The sequence below is a fragment of the Nothoprocta perdicaria genome, unplaced genomic scaffold (assembly GCF_003342845.1).
Source record: "Nothoprocta perdicaria isolate Ctin4 unplaced genomic scaffold, notPer1 scaffold_202, whole genome shotgun sequence".
NCBI classification, from domain to species: domain Eukaryota; kingdom Metazoa; phylum Chordata; class Aves; order Tinamiformes; family Tinamidae; genus Nothoprocta; species Nothoprocta perdicaria.
Window position 1 is genome coordinate 936,496 of NW_020455228.1, and position 14,543 is coordinate 951,038.

Below are 14,543 nucleotides of genomic sequence, written 5' to 3' on the forward strand. Positions count from 1 at the left end.
TTTTAAAGGAATTCTAAGGAGTAAACAAACATTTTTTCCACAGATATTTTAAGAGGACAGCTTTTATTAAATCTAAAAGGAAAGATTCAGTTTTAATAAAAAAAAGCTTTCTTTCCTTTTTTTTTTTTTTCCTGAGATAGATAGGAGATTTTTGTGCATGACTAATAGCATAGGTCAAAATTTGGAACCAGTAAAAATTTGGAACCAGTAAAAACAAGCAGCATACTGTTAGTGATCGTTACAATAGTTACGCATATTCAGCACTGTGTATTGCATACTAAATAAACTAAATAATTTGTTGTTTTCTGAAGTCTTGGTGCTATGATTTTAAAGGGCCTGGTTAGACACATCAATTTAAAAATACATATAKAAAATGTATTAAGCATTTAGCATCTCCTCCTGAAATACTAGCTAATGTGTTGAAAATATAAGAGTTTTGCAGTCTATTGTTCATACAGAGACTAATTCAGTACTGGGATCTCAGTATTTACCTCTGCCTTGTTTATATATGTAAAACTCTGTCTGAAATAACTGAGATTAGATGGAATTTGAAGGATTGGGTCTGCAAAGCAAAAATATCAAACAGGAATGAATATATTACGGCCCAGGTGGCACTGCTAGCCCTCGCTGTCCCTGTCCCCCTGGACTCTTCCCACTCAGCCCTATCCCAGCCCACCCTAGGGGCATTGGTTCCTGCTCAGAGCTGCCAAAGTGGTCTCCTTCCCATGGCCTGCCACGAGTATATATATCCTTTCCATGCATACCATAAGCTGTGAAATAAAAATCTGCTATATTCCTAATCATTCACGTTAAGCCATACATTACATCCACCCATACTATGAGAGACCTTCCACTGATTTCCTTCCCATGGCCAACATAATCATGCTGACTCGTGTCAAAACTCTCTCTTCAAATATGTGTGGTCACATTTCTACCTATCTCAAGTTCTGCCTTCCCATGCTTCTTTAGAGTGGTTTAATTAAAAACTGTTATTTAAGCATGCTGAGCTTCTGCAGACTAATAGGTCAATAAATAAACAAGTTTATTTTTACATGTATTCCTTTTCAAGAGGATAGAATACATTTTTTTTTGTTATAATTCTAAACATTAAAGCTTTTAAAAACATATTTAGGATATGTAAGCATACTGTCCAATCACCAAAGGCAAACACACTAGAGACTGTAGTTATGTTGCAGTACTGAGAAAATCATTTATTTAGCACCTTACGTATGAATTTACAATTCAAAATCAGAAAAGCAGGACTCTTCCCTTCTTTTAGCTGCTAAATATATATATATATATTATCATAAGCTTATGCAACTATTTTATCAATTAAGAACTAATTAGATAGTCTTTTGCTGACTCACCAGGTCACTGGTGGAAAATTGAAGTGAAGGAAATTTAATGTTATAATTTCCTTCAGTTGGTTAACAAAAGTTTATCAAAGTCACTGATTTAAAAAAAAATCTTTAAAATGATGAACCCCGACATGAACCACAGACAATCAGAGATGAAATTACTTCTTTTTCTTCATTTGGATAAATTGAACAGATTTTTTTTCTGTCTCTTTATGTAAAGCAGGATTCCTAGTGTCCAGAATGTCTAGTCCAGATTTTTTTATGTCCTCAGAATAGTTACTGCAAGGCCAAGAAGAGTGATAATGAAAGGCTCGTAAGATTCTCTTTTTTTTTTCCCCAATCCTGCCTGTTCACACATTTATAGATAGTAGAGCACTACTTATTTAGCAAATATGATTGACTTTCTAAGTTTTGGACCTCAGAAAGTGCAGGTCAGTCTTTAACAAAGAAGATTAAACCTTCCTTTTAGAAGGTTGGATTAGGTAAGCATAGTTCTTCTGACTTGTTGCTAAATCTCTAAATGAAGAAAACAAATGAGTCACGGGCAATTAAAATAAGCTCTGGTGGAATACACATAAGCAGAGCCACTTCCTTCTATATGAAATAATGCAGATGTGATATAGGACCTGTAGAGATGTTAATAAATCTCAGAATCACAGAATGGTTGATACTGGAAGAGATTCCTGGAGATCATTTAGTCCAAGCCCTCTGTTCAAGAACAGTCATCTAAAACATGCTTCCCAGAACTCTGCCCAGATGGCTTTGGAATATCTTCAAGGAAGGAGACCTCATAGCCATTCTGGGCAGTATGTTCGAGTGCCCAGTCACTCTCACAGTAAAGTTATTCCTCATGCAGATGGAACTGCCTGTGTTTCAGTTTGTGCCCAATGCCTCTTGTCCTATCACTGGGCATCACAGAGTCTGTCTCTGTTCTCTTTGTATCCTTCCTTCAGATATTTATATACACTGATAAGATCCCCCCTCAATCTTCTCCAATCTTGTTCCAAAGATGACTTTAGTAAAGGTGTCAGCACTGGAATTACAATGTTGKGCTTATAATCAGTATATAACATCCATAAGATCAAAGTTTCAACTAAGCACATGTGAGAGCCTATGAAGTTCAGGGTGTCTTGGTGTATGCACATTATCAGGATCTAAAATGTTAAAGATAGCAGCAGGCACAATCAGTTGATACTTTAGAGATGCCACTATTCCCTGGCTTTTAAAATGTCAAAGGAGCCTTTGACACTGGGTCATAGGTTTCCCATCCTCTTTCCTGCTGTACAAAATAATGATGGAAGCAACAATCAAATCAGYCACATTCTGCAGTAGAAACATAAGAGGCATTTTCTGATAGAGTCTATCCTGCCAAGACAACCATGGCCTTAACTGTAATGGTAGTTTGAAATCCATATCAAAGCCTGGTGCATTTAAGTATCAGTTCTTATCTCTTACTTGTCTGGTTTTGATTAAATGACAGTGCAGCACAATACAGTCTTTCTGCTACCATAATCAGGACAAACAGATATTTGGATTTAGTGTCATCTTTTGCCTTTGATATTTTTCTCTTGGGAGGTCTATTCTGTTTTTCTCATACTATTTTTTTCTGAAACATTTTTGGATTATCCTCCCATTGTGTACATGATCTTCCTCATTTCAGATGAGTATTTCTAAGTCTTTTTTTCCTGAGTTCTCTTCCTGCAAACTTGTTATTTTTCTTTTTATTTCTGATTTATTTAAGACCCCTTTTCCTTTCCTAGAGCCCAAAAATTATATTTTTGAAAAATTACTTGATTTTTTTTCAGAATAAATATTTATTGGCTGCAAGTGGTAAGCTAAGTGCAAATTAAAAATTCCAACCTTCAATTAGTCTTTCCATTTCCACTTGATTTTCTCCTCTCACACCAATACAGCAGGCATTTTTGCTATATACCTTTTATAAAAGTCACAATGATATTAAGAGTACACATGATACTTGCTTTCATCTACTTCACTAATTTTTTTTTGATCTTCCCAAATAAAAATGTTAAGACTGGTATATTAATTAGTTGTAATATTTATTGTGACATATGCACAAATTATGATGGTATGTCTGATGTTCCATGTATTATAGACACTTAAAAGTTCACCCATAATTATAACTTTAAATACAAGACCATAACTCTACCATAGCCATAACGCTAGTCAGCTGTACTCCCACAGGCAAGATTTCTTTTTTCCTTTGTAATCACTAACAAGTAGCTCATTTCCTTTCTTATTCTTTTTAGAAATTTCTTGCCTTATCGTATCTATTTTTATTCTATATAAACTTTTTCAACATGCTGCAAGGTCAGTGTTGGATAACACCTATAGAAATGAAAACTGAAACAAAACCTGTATACATAAAAATCTTCTAATTCAGAATATATTTATTTAACTTGTGAATCCTTGAAGCCAATGGTAATTTCAGTGTTCAGTTATTCATTTTACTGCATAAATAGACAAACACTGATCTTAGCAAGAAAAGGATAAGAATGACCATCATTTTTACCTTTCATAAAAAGATTTTACATCAACTTATCTATACAATAATATATAGTGTTTTTATGATTGGGTAACTATTTTAATATTTTTTTCAGGCAAGAAAAAAGGAAATATGAGAAAGTGATGGCCTTTTTGGTATCTGTGTTACATGTTTCATTTTACATGTTACATATGAGATATAAGCAAGTGCAAGAAATATTTCAGTGCTCAAAACCAGAACAGCTTAAGAGGCCTCTAAAAATATTTGAAAGACATTTTCAAAAAAAAAAAAGCCTTCAATAGGCTATTAGGAGATAATATATTCCCATAGAAAAGCTTATTAGCCTCTATTACACCAAGGTGTGTAGAGGAGCATTTCTTTAGAAACAGTACTGTAAATTTTCTACCTTTTATATTTTATGAGATGCAGTGGACCAAAAAGGACAAGGAGAGATACATTCCTTTCTGCTGCCAAATCTGAGTTTCTCTTCTCTTCTCTTCTCTTCTCTTCTCTTCTCTTCTCTTCTCTTCTCTTCTCTTCTCTTCTCTTCTCTTCTCTTCTCTTCTCTTCTCTTYCTAACCTCTTTTTAAACTACAATTGTTAAAAAAATCCATTTGGGACATAGATTGAAAACAGATATTCTTAGTTTAATATTTTGATACATTTTTATACTCCATTACTTTTTGCTCCCAACATTTTAGCATTTTAGAGTCTTTCTTTAATGATTCCTATGCATTAAACAGAGATTATCTTCAGGCATATCTAGTCTGTCATAATTTTGCTCACAGTTTAATTCAGAATCCTGATCCTCCTTGATTCTCATCCTATAATTTTCTGTGCTAAAGATTCACCTACTGTCAGTCTCTCCTTTGCAGTAGACCATTCCTTCTGTACCAGAATATACCAAAGCACATTTTGAAGAAGAATTCACTCCCAAAAATTTCACTTACCAAGACAAAGGAGAATAGATGTGGACAAACCTACAGCTGATTTCTTAGTCTCAAACAATCCTAAAAAAAGCTGAGTACATAAAGACTTGGCATTTTCAAATGCCCACACAGCATCCTTATATCATATTTCTGCATATGCAAGGGATGTTTTCAGTTTCATTTTGAAAAAAAAAAGGCAAATTTTATAAGCCAAGAGATAGTCCTACACCAATTCAAGCACTTTAAATTTAGAAAAATCACAAACTAACACACTAATAATTATGASTTATGGTCAGAAGGGCAGCCCATAGGGTCCAGACAACAGCCAGGATTAAATATGAATCTGATCTAATGAATCTGACATAATGAATCTGATCTAGACTGTGGTAGCCCTATACAGAAAGTGTGATCCATGCTGATCCAGTTGGTTCCTGGTAATTGGAGTCAGAAGTTTCTCAAGTCATATTCAATTTCCTTTTTCTCTTAGGAAATGCTATTAATTTGACACTAAATGGTTAGCAAGGTGATCAGACATTCCCTTCTCTTATTATATTGAACAGGGCAATAATGACATTCACAAGTGTTGGAAAATACTTCTAATGAATAATGAATGTGTAGGGAGTGGTTTTGCCTGAGAATTTGCAATAACTAGTTTATTAGGATAAGTCTAGGAGACGGGATGTGCACTCACCCAGATAAGATGTAAAATCCCAATTTTTTACATTTGTAAGTTTAATTTCACTGGATGTTGTGGGTACAGTTTTGCTTTAGACTATAGAGAACACTTAGCCCAAGAGAACACTTACACTGTTATTCTTATCTGATTACAGAAGGAGYAGAATACTTTGTGGCTTCTCAAACAGTATTAGATTTCTGGAAAAGTGAATTGCTGTTGTTCTTGTTTCCCAATAACTACAAGAACTTARGTACAAACTGACAAATACATGCTTGCATACAGTTATCTGAATCACTGTCACAAAATCATAAACTCCTTAAGGTTGGAAGGGACCTTTAGAGGCCATCTAGTCCAAGCCCCTGCACACGCAGGGTCACCTACAGCATGTGGCACAGGATTATGTCCAAGAGGGTTTGGAAGATCTTCAGGGAAGGAGACTCCACAACCGCTCTTGGCAGCCTATTCCAGTGCTCTGTCACCCTCACTGTCAAGAAATTTTTCCTTAAGTTCCTGTGGAGCTTAACTCTCTGAGCTCTGCCATGCAGTCAATTCTTAATCCACCTCACTATCCACTCATCTATCCCACACCTCCAGAGCTTGCTCAGGAGGATGTTGTGAGGGGACGGTGTCAAAGGCTTGCCGAAGTTCAGATAGATGACATTCACCACTCTTCCCTCATCTATCCAGCCAGTCATCAGAGAAGGCTATCAGGTTAGTCAAGTATGATTTCCCCTTGGTGAATCCATGCTGACTCTTCCTGAGCACCTTCTTGTCCTCCATGCACTCGGAGACAGCAGTCAGGATGAGCTGTTCCATCTCCTCCCAGGGATGGAGGTGAGACTGACTGGCCTGTAGTTGCCCATGTCCTCCTTCTTGCCCTTTTTGAAGACTGGTGTGACACTGGCTTTCTTCCAGTCCTCAGGCATCAACTCCGTTCTCCAGGACCTTTCAATTAGGTATCTTAATGTGGAATGGAAAGTCACTCTGGCCATCTAYGGTCTGGAACTGGACTGAAACTCTTAGGGCTTGTTCCAGTCGTGAACACAGGCATCTAGATTCATTTTGCAAATGCAAGGTATTGCAGAAATCCACACAAGCCTGGAAGTATAACCTATGGGAGACAAAGACCCTTCTGGACAAGTAGATAAGCAAGATGGTTCCAGACACGTGAATCACATCAATTGCCACAATCAGATCTTTTAAAATTGCTATTATTAGCATGATTGCATTGCTAGTAACACCTGACAGAATTCAGCTAAATTTTGGACGGCTTATGTTCAGTCAATGAATGTTATCTTGGGCGACTGTCACAGAYTCTGTAAGGTTTTCTGAGCAATGACAATGAGCTAACTAAATCCTAATTCAAACAATTGCAACTTATATACACCTAAATTCTCTCTGGGGATTCTATTAGATCTCACTATTCTGAGTCCTTTCCTGAATTATTAAATAGCTTTATTTAGTCAGTTACAGATATCACATTACCAAAGGTTTCAACCTTTCAGTGATAAACGTTAATTCTGTACTTTCTTTATGTATCTCACAGGGATGTCTTGAAACATAATTCTTGCTTATGAAATATATATTAAAAAAAAAGAAAATAGAAAACTAGAAAAGTTTTAAAGATGGTTGAGAAAAATAATAGAATATAAAGTATAACAGACTGGCATGTATAAGCAGCTCTGCTAACTGGAACAAGTGTCCAAGCAGACAGCTGTTGAAAGGAAGGTTTTATTTTCATTTCATTTAGATTAGATCTGGAATATGTTTAACTTAAATACATTTTAATTGGAACTGATGGTGTTCATAAAGTGGCTTCCATCAGTGTAACTATCAAAACTGGTTTTAAAACTCGTCTACGGGAAGCAAATCCAAATTCCAAATGCAAATAAAGATCTGCAGTGCACCACTGCTGAATGGGAAGCTATTATGCTCTTTACAGTTTCTTTCACAACTTTCATAATGTCTCATTATTCCTTTTAATGATATCAAAGCATCCTTTTAAAAAAATCCATTTTAATCTAATTTGTAAAATTTGAAGTCTAGCAATATTTAATGGATGACATTGCTAAGTCAAAATAAGATATCAAAATCAACAGAAAGTATGAGTGGATAGAGATAAATGCACATAATTAGAATTAGTTTCAGAATATGTCAGGCTGTAAGAATGAGGGCAAGATAGAAGCATTACCATAAGCTAAAGTACCCCTGATACTGAGATATCTTTTCTCTTGTAATTTCCTGTATTTCAGAAGCCTATAGAATTCTAGGATAAATTTAACAATACAAAGCATCAGAAAACTATGGAAATACACACTATGGTTCAGTCAAAATAAAATAAATAATAATATAAAAAACCTCTAAGCTCTAAATTTCATCCATCCCTTTTCCACTTTTGCCTTTGTTCTGTAAAGCTTATTTTCTTTGTTAGACTGTTTTCTTCATTTTCTTTTCTCTCCAATGCCTAACCAAGATACTTTTCTCCCCTTAGGTTTCTTCTATTTTAATTTTGCCGTGTCTTTCTAACCCAGCTGCATACCTCACAGCCTTTGTCACACTCTCTCAAAGTCTTTCCTCTAGTACTCCGAGCTGCTTCCATGGATTTAGCCTTCATTGTTTTCTTTAATCTCTGTGGGGATATTGTTGCCATCTAGAACAAGTGGAAATAAAAAGAAAGAATAGGAAAATTCCCAGAAATTCTTTCTGTAAATTCAGTCGATGTAGAAAAATATTCTCAATTCTCCAAAATAGCCTGACAGTAATCAAAAGGGACTTTAGGGAACTGGGTCAAAAGATCAGGATCTCAGGCATTCAAGTTATCTTTTCTTCCATTCTCTCTGGTGCAGGCAGCAATATATAAAGAAATGAGGATACATCAACATGTAGCTCCATGGCTGGTGGTATCGCCAAAACTCTTTTCTTTTCTTTTTTTTTTTATTTATTTATTTATTTTTTTTTTTATTAAAAAAAGAAGCCTTATATGGCACCAGGCATGCTGGCATCAAATGAGATTCAGCTGTTCCAAAGGAAGAAGGTCCTAAGTCATGAGCTATCAGGGCTCATCAAGAAGGCTTTAAACTAGATTTGATAGCGGAGGCAGGTATCATCAGGGAAACAGGTGATTGGTAGGGGATGGCCTGTCATGCCACACATATTAGCCTAAATCGAGAACCTTGAAGCCTGGAGAGGGAAAAGAGCAAAATATGAGAACTACTGAAGGCCCACAWAGTCAAGTTACAACTGTGACAGCTAGAAAAAGTCATATTGGATGATCAACTCACATGCCTGCATGTAAATGGGGAACAATCAAGGGGAATTGGAGATGCGTGTTTGATTGCAGGGCCATGATCTCACTGCAATACCTGAGACATGGTGGGACAGCTCTCATGACTGGAACGTGGCTCTGGATGGCACTAGATTTTTCAGGAAGGACAGGCCAAGAAGTTGGCAGAGATGCTCTTTACGTGAGAGAGCAACTGGAATATAATGAGTTCAGCATAGGGGAAAACAAAGCATAAGTCAACAGCCTGTGGGTGGGAATTAAGGGGCAGGCCAGCGGGGGCAGGTAGGAGATTACTACAGGCCTCCTGACCAGGAAGRGGAAGGGGATGAGGCTTCTGCAGGCAGCAGTGTGCCCTTGTGTCCACAAATGCCAATGGGATCCTGGCTTGTGTTAAAAGGAGTTTTTCTAGCAGGTCAAGGGAGAGAATCCTGCCCCTCTCCTCAGCTCTGGTGTGGCTTGACCTGGAGTACTGTGTGCATGTCTGGGCTCTCCAGTATAAGAGGGATATGGCGCTTCTCAAGAGGGTCCAGCGTAGAGCAACAAAGATGATTAACGGAATGGATCTCTCTTATGAAGAAAGACTAAGCGAGCTTGGCATGTTTAACCTGGAGAAGGTTCAGAGGGGATCTTATCAACATATACAAATATCAGAGGGGAGAATGAAAAGAGGATGGGGCCAAACTCAAGGGACAAGCTGTTCTCACTGGTGGCCAGCGATAGGACGAGGGGTAATGGCCACAAGCTGAAACACAAGAAGTTCCGTCTCCAGGTGAGGAGCAACTTCTTTACTGTTAGGGTGACAGAGCAGTGGAACAGGCTGCCCAGGGAGGTTGTGGAGTCTCCTWCTCTGGAGGTCTTCAAAACCCRCCTGGATGCCRCYCTGTGCCACATGCTSTAGGTGTGCCTGCTTGAGCAGGAAGGTTGGACTAGATGATCTGTAGAGGTCCCTTCCAACCTTAAATATTCTGTGAATCTGTGAACTCTTCTTGGTGGTGGCCTATGACTGAGCAAGAAGGATATACATTAAAACACTGGAAATTCCATCTGCATGTGAGGAAGAACTTCACTGTGAGGGTGCCAGAGACCTGAAACAGGCTACACGGAGATGTTGTGGAATCTCCTTTGGAGATCTTCAAAACTCACTTGGATGCAATCCTGTGCCATGGTGCTCTAGGTGTCCCTGCTGGAGCAGAGGGATTTGACTAGATGATCTCTAGAGGCCTTTCAACCTCAACCAAAGTATCTGAGACACATGATCTATTTTAATGTAAGTGTATATATTTGAAAACAAGCTAATCACTATACAAGAAAAGTTAAATAAATAGAAAACAAGATTTTGAATGGACTTCTAGCTTCAACTACCAGAGTCATGAATAATACTATCTCCCAAATACTTTATTTCACTGTATTCAAAACACACTGGAGAGTTTTAAGTTCCTTTGAGGCTTTTCCATTGTTTGGTTTTTTTTCATAATCTTACTGATTTGACCTTACTGATGCTCCCAAAAGGATTTTTTTTTAACAATCAGAAGTCTTTCATTATAACTGCCAATGTTATTGTTAGAATGTTTTAACTTTTTCTATGACAAATTCTTTAACAATCGTCTTAAAACACAGAATCTGTTTGATTCTGTGAAAAGCATGTTTCCATGGCTTCCATTTCCCCAAAATAAAAACAGTCAAATGGCATTCAAAGAGCATTCCCTCCGAAAAGTAATTATTAATGTGGAAAATTCCTTTGATTAGTTCTAAGCAGCAAAAAGTCTAATGTGCAGATCTAAGAATGGAATTTGAGTCACTGAAACAATCATTATGAGAAAGTAAAGCAGAGGTTCTCATTCCTTTTCCATATTCTACTCTTAAGATACTATTCTAAATAAGAGTGCTGAAATACAATTAACATTTCACAGTAAATACCATATTGCTGTGCTGTTCCCTAAACAGCTTTTGCTGACAACTGTCATTGATCTAGATAAACATTTGTACTGAAACAGTAAAGCAATCCCATTATTCTTATAGCTAAGTACTTAGAAGCCAAGAAGTGCACTTTCTTTATTTTACTCCTGGCTTTCATGTCTGAAATGGAAGTACATTGGCAGATGTTATTATACCAGACTGATGAAGGAATTCATACAGAAAGTATGAGATATTCTATTGCACTTGAAAGGCAAAAAACATAGCATAATATTTCTGCTCAGAATAGATGCACTCTGCTATGAACATTAAAAATGGCATCTAATTTTATTAATCCAACCCATAGACTACACAGCAAATATGTTTGTTTATGAAGTGCTTCAATTTCTGTGACATAACATTTAGCTTTTCTTTACACTTTGCAATAATGAAGTATCTATTCACAGACCTTTGGTTTACTTTTGAAGTGAATGATCCCTGACATTATTCCTTTGCTCTGTAATTAACCTTTTGTTCAGTAATAACAATTCTGATTAAATTAGTATGCTGAACTATATAATATAGTGGTAAGCCAGCTGTTGACTTCAATTAAAATATAAACAAGGTACTGAAATAGATTTCTGCCTGTATCATGTTATTAAGGTAATTATAAGCATCTTTACAGAAGTACAGTCTTAATAGAACTTAAACTCACTTTTAATTTGAACAACTGATTTTTGTCAATAACACACTACAGATGTTGAAGCTTTGTAGATGTTGCAGATGTTTTCTTTTTGTTGCAGCAAGTGAGCAGCTTCCTGCAGAGAGGCATTGGCCTCAGGCCTGGCATTGTGTGGAGCTGAGTCTGGGCTCTCAGCCCTCTCTGGGCTGTCCACATCATGGAGGTCTGGAGCAAGTGCAGCAAAGCCATCCAGAGGAGAAGAAGGTGACGAGGAGGCGCCATGGTCCATTTCCACAGAGGCCCAGATGTCACTGTCTTYTGCAGAGTTGCTTGAGACTGAGTCCTGGCTCTGCATTAGCATCCCTGGCCCTTCACAGGCCCCCTGCGTGTGTGGTGACCTGTCCTCAGCGTTGCTGCACCAGTTCCGGCTCAGCTGGGCTTTCTGCATCCACAGCTCTAACTGCACTGCCCTGGGCAAGGGTCACAACCTCTTCATCCCTCCCTCCTGGGAGTTTGTTATGCAAAGGGACTTCTCGCAAAGCCAACGGGCACAGACACAATTCTCATCTGTGTGCTAAGGAACCCGCTTTTGCCCACAGAGAGGCTCCCAGAAAGCCTGATGACCCAAATCTGTTCAGTCCAACAGGTCCTGCAGGATGTAGTCCAAGTTCTCATATGTTTGGGAGGTAACAGGGCATCGTTGCCCCACATCCYAACACCAGCCTCAGCCATGACATCCTGCCTTCCTCCTTTTTGCTCTGCTCCTCGAGAAAGGGGCATCACCCCATCACCCCATCACCCTTAAATCTTTCCCTAACTGCTCTCCTGCTGTGGGTCTGTCTCCACATCCTCACCAACTCCTAGGGAGGCTGCTGGCCTCTCCATCCCAGTACTTGACTCTGGTGAGGCCGCATCTCGAATACTGTGTTCCCTTTTGAGCCCTCACTACAAAACAGACATGGAGGTGCTGGAAGGTGTCCAAAGATGCACAACAAAACTGGTGAAGGGGCTGGAGCAGAGACCTTGCAAGAAACAGCGGGGAGAGCTGGGGTTATTTAGTCAGCAGAAAAGGAGACTCAGGGGAGACCTTATCGCTCTCTGCAACTATCTGAAAGGAGGTTGTAGTGTGACGGGGTTCGATCTCTTCTCCAGAATGACTGTGGATAGGACAAGAGGAAATGGCCACAAGTTGCCCCAGGGGAGCTTCAGGTTGGATAGTCAGAAGAAGAAATCTACATAGAAAGAGTGTCCAGACATTGGAACAAGCTGCCCAGGATAATGGTGGAATCGCTGTCCCTGGCACCTTCCCTGGAGCGCAATCCTTCCTTCTCAGCTGACAAACCTTCCTGTTAGGAGCCCCAAAGGCAGCACTCAGGCCAGTGGGTGGTTGCCCTCCTGCTCCCAAGGCGAGGAATTATATGAATGTAGTACCATGATAGAATATAGTATAAGAATATAATGCCATGCATATAGAACATATGATTCTATAACAGAAAACTTTGAAACATGTTGCCTGAATGGTAATTATTAAAAATGCATTCATAAATTAAACCTTCTGCTCTGCAATATTTTTTCTATGTTTTTTTGGTATTCCTTGCCAATCCAAGTCATCCAATCCCACAGTTATCTTGTTTTTCTTTAAGTCATGATATATTTTATACTTATTGCTTATCTGAACCTGCATGGAAACCGGTCCTCACTTTGACACAAAGCATAGAATTCATTTGACTAGATGACTTGCATTGAATGGCTTGTAGAAAGTCACCTGCTCTTACATAGGCATCTCATACAGATGTCTACAGCTAAATGTCCTGAAATTCATTCAAATCCAAAGAAGATGTATGAAAGAGAAACAACAGCAAATGATTTGATGGAAGTATATGGCATACTACATCGATGGCGTAAGTTGTATTTAAATGGGAGATGGGATAAGCACACTGGAAAGAAATAAATTTGAGAAGGAAAAGGAGAAAAGAAAATGGAAAGCAGGACAAAGATCGTGAGTGAAGCTAAGGTGAAAATGAGACGGAAGTAACAGAAAAAAAAAAACAGAAAGAAAAAGAAATTGATCAAACAGCTGATCAAGATGAGCTAATCTAGCAAAGACTGTATGAATGTCTATAGTATCCTCTTTGGAGTAATTCCACAATACTTCTGGAATCTTTTCCGTAGCTATCTCCAGCAAGCATTACTGTGGCTCATGTTTCCAGTCACAGTAATTTATGCTATGGGAAGGGGATTGAAGCATTGTCCTACAAACTTAAAATCCAGGTCAATGAAGTGAGCAGGGAACATGTATAACGCTATCTGTGCCCTGTTTTATGCCCTCTTCCATATCTTTGCTTGAAAATGCCTCTACCAAGAATCACAGAATTGCAGAATATTCAAGTTTGGAAGGGAYCTCTAGAGATCATCTAGTCCAAGCTCAAGTAGGGACACCTACAGCATGTGGCACAGRGTTTGAAGACCTCCAGAGAAGGAGACTCCACAACCTCCCTGGGCGGCCTGTTCCAGTGCTCTGTGACCCTCACAGTAAAGAAGTTCCTTCTCACCTGGAGATGGAATTTCCTGTGTTTCAGCTTATGCCCATTTCCCCTTGTCCTGTTGCTGGCCACCAGTGAGAAGAGCTTGTCCCCTTCTTCCCTACATTCTCCCTTCATGAACTTATATATGTTAATCATATCCCCTCTCAGCCTTCTCTTCTTCAGAGAAAACAGGCCCAACTCACTCAGTCTCTCCTCATACGAGAGATGTTCCATTCCCTTAATCATCTTTGTCGCTTTTCTCTTGACCCTCTCTAAAAGCTCCACATCACTCTTATACTGGGGAGCCCTTGGTGAATCCATGCTGACTGCTCCTCAACACCTTCTTCTCCTTCATATGCCTGGAGATTCTAGGATGAACTGTTCCATCACTTTTCCAGGGAAGGAGGTGAGGCTGACCGGCCTGTAACTGCCCGGCTCCTCCCTCTTGCCCTATTTGAAGACTGGAGTGACGTTGGCTCTCTTGCAGTCCTCAGGCACCTCCCCTGCTCTCCAGGACCTCACGAAGGCATTTAGTAACTCTGCCTTCTCAGCATCCTCCATCTCTGGAGGATCCTCTGTTTGTTAGGATCAGGTGTAGCAGTGCCCCTCCCCTTGTTGGCTCATCAACCACCTGTATCAAGAAATTATCTGCAATGTTCTGCAGGAACCTCCTGGACTGTCTGTTCCTGGCTGT